Source organism: Hypanus sabinus, chromosome 31 (genome assembly GCF_030144855.1).
Source record: "Hypanus sabinus isolate sHypSab1 chromosome 31, sHypSab1.hap1, whole genome shotgun sequence".
NCBI lineage: Eukaryota > Metazoa > Chordata > Chondrichthyes > Myliobatiformes > Dasyatidae > Hypanus > Hypanus sabinus.
In genome coordinates, this window is record NC_082736.1 from 12,086,102 (window position 1) to 12,089,424 (window position 3,323).

The following is a 3,323-nucleotide window of genomic DNA, read 5'->3' on the forward strand; positions in this document are numbered from 1 at the left end:
TGCAGTCATCCCGAATGTCTTCGAATTTCGAAAATTCTGTATCCTCCGTCTGCATCACGGAGCCCGTACTCCGTACAGTGACAGCTCATACTCAGTCCTTCTATCGGGCCTTCAGACATAGGCGTGATCTCACGACCGATGAGTCCTCTCACTGAAATTGTCACAGATAATCCATACACAATTTTCCATTGTGTATAATTCAATGCAGGAAACAGGTTCCACCGAGACTCGAACTCGGATCGCTAGATTCAGAGTCCAGAGTGCTCACCATTACACCATGGAACCAGATGTGCTCATGCGAACAACAAAAAAGAAGATGAATCGTAGGGTTGTATGTGGTGACTCGTGAAGACATTGATAATATATTTACATTGAACTTTATACTTCATAGAGCATGTCTTGTGAGGACATGTTGAGGAAGCGAGCAGTCTTCTGTTTGGAGGGACCAGGATGAGACGTGACTTGAAAGAGATATACAAGATGCTGACTGACTGAAAGAGCTCAGTCAGTCCAGATCGGGAGCAGCTTCTCCAAGACCATCATACTGAGCACGGTGGCTCCCCAGGGCTGTGTGCTTAGTCCACTGCTGTTCACTCTGCTGACCCGCGACTGTGCAGCAATACACAGCTCGAACCACATCATCTGGTTCGCCGATGAGACGACCGTGGTGGGTCTCATCAGCAAGAACGACGAGTCAGCATACAGAGAGGAGGTGCAGCGGCTAACGGGCTGGTGCAGAGCCAACAATCTGTCTCTGAATGTGAACAAAACAAAAGAGATGGTTCTTGACTACTGTAGGGCAGGAGCGACCATACTCCGCTGAACATCGACAGCTCCTCGGTAGAAATCGTTTAGAGCATCATATTTTTTGGTGTTCACCTGACGGAGAATCTGACCTGGTCTCTCAACACCAGCTCCATAGCCAAGAAAGCACATCAGTGTCTCTGTTTTCTGCGAAAGCTGAGAAAAGTCCATTCCCCACCCCTGTCATCACCACATTGTACGGAGGATGTTCCGAGAGCATCCTGAGCAGCTGCATCACTGCCTGGTCCGAAATCTGCTTCGTATCCGATCACAAGACCTACAGCGGATAGTAAAGTCGGCTCAGAAGATCATCAGGGTCTCTTTTCCCGTTATTACAGACATTTACACTACACGCTCCAGCCGTAAATCCAACGACTCTGTGAATAACCTCACGCACCCCTCATGCAAAATCTTCTCCCTCCTGACATCTGGAAAAAAATACCAAAGCATTCGGGCACTCACGACCAGACTGTGCAACAGTTTCTTCTACCAAGGCACCAGAATCTTTAATACTCAGCGTCTAGACGGACATCTGCATCATTTATTATTATATTAAAATCTGTCCTCTACTGTGACTACTGTCTTATTTATTAATTATTGTGCAACCCTGCACTATTTTGTGCCCTTTACGTAGTCCTGTGTAGATCTTATGTTTTCTTACATAGTATGGTGTGGCCTTGCGTTGTCTCACTTAGTCTGGTTTACTTTTGTCCTATTTCATGAAGCACCATGGTCCTGGAGGAACGTTGTTTCGTTTATACTATGTACTGCACCGGCAGTTTATGGTCGAAATGACAATAAAAAGCGACTTGATTTGACTTGCTGATAGAAGGCATGTATCGATTAGACAGCCCGAGCATTTCCCTTCGTGTGGAAGTTACGGGAAAGAGGGGAGGGAGGTGTAATTTTAAGGTGATTGGAGGAATGCATAGCAGTGCGGGATGCCATAGGTTATTTTTTCACTCTCAGAAACTGAATGGAATTCACAGCTAGGGGTAGTGTTAGAAGCAGATAGAATAGACACATTTAAGTGACCTTGCATTGGGCCATGTCTCTTGCAGCTGAGGAATTTCTGTGAGAGACTATTTTGAAAACAGTCACCCCAAATAATTACACAATCCTTAGATGGAATCTACTAATCTGAGGGCAAGATAATGGGAACTGTGTTTGGCAGGAAATGGGGAGTTTAGACACTGGGAGCTGTTGTTATTGACTAAACTGACATCTGACCTCTGGGACTTATTTGCAGTCGTGCTGTTCAGGAATGTTGCAAATTCAGTCAAAAAGGAAAACGAACCACAAGGAATATTCAGTAAGTGGAACTTATACCAGGCCATTGATAAATTTTCAATATATGCAAATTATTCGGAGAATCAGTAGTACGGAATGATGCTGGGGGAGGGGGAATGATTTTACAGATCTAGACTGAGGAGAATAGCAAGGCACTTTGCACATACATTAATAACAAGAAGGACATCACAGGGAAGGTAGGAAAGTGGAACATCTCAGGGGCAGAGAACAGTACGTATTCCTGGTGCCAGAGGTTTTGGGCAAAGCACCAGATGATTAGTTCATGTCAATATTCCTGAAACTGAAAGTGACGCAGTAAGGAAAGTTCAGGAAGATACGCGGATATTCCACGGCATGTTTATAGCAAGCTGCAGGGAGCGTTGGGACTCTCACCAGACTGGATGGGATACATCAGAGATTACTGGGTGAATGAGGCAGGATAGCAGATTTCTGCGGCCTTCATGGAGATTTTTGTAGATTATTTTAATTGCACAGGTGACTCTCTCTTTAGCCAGCGGCTTAATATAGTGGGTGATAACTCCCGGCCCGGACAAACTGAAGAAATCGTTTGGGTGGATGCTGCGCGATGTGTCCCCTGTTACAATTCAGTACGGAAATAACAATCAATACTCAATATCCGTTTAAACGATTAGGCTTTATCGTTCTTACTTTGACTATATGGTCAGTAAAAAAAGAACGAAAAAAAGAAAAGGGTCTAATCTTATGAAACAGTCTGTTGCACAAAGTTGGAGCTCACCGATAAGCCAATTGTCCTCCATTAAACTCCTTCGATCGTCGCTGCCCTTCGGGCCCTCGCTCGAAGACCAACTCGTCCGGTGGTCTATCAAATCTCTCCAATCGCGTCTGCCTCCTCATCACTCCCCCGCCAAAAGACAGCGAAATTCTCTCTTCCAGCTCACAAGAAACAACATTATCTCGTCATAACCCAAACGTTGCAGCTACAGAAAAACCATTACATTATCAGTGAAACCCTACAGCATGTTACACACCGGTTTTTGCAGAGGACTGTTGATGAGCCAATGGTGTTTCCCTGTTTAACAAGGTAATAGAGACAGTCCAGGAAATAGTTGACTCGTGCATTAATCTTCACATTAATTCTTAGAATCAACTGACATCGGGAAAGCATTTTTTTCAGGGTAGCCAACATGGCATTGTGTGGGGGAGATTATAGTTTACAAACATGATCACATATTTTATGTAAAATGTTT

The 3,323-nt window shown here is 44.5% G+C and overlaps 1 non-coding gene across 1 annotated transcript; it reads right to left on the reverse strand.

The window, feature by feature from the left end:
* Positions 1–213: 213 nt before the first annotated feature.
* Positions 214–285, reverse strand: trnaq-cug (transfer RNA glutamine (anticodon CUG)). Its single transcript has one exon. It is a non-coding gene; the product is annotated as a tRNA-Gln (tRNA).
* Positions 286–3,323: the final 3,038 nt, after the last annotated feature.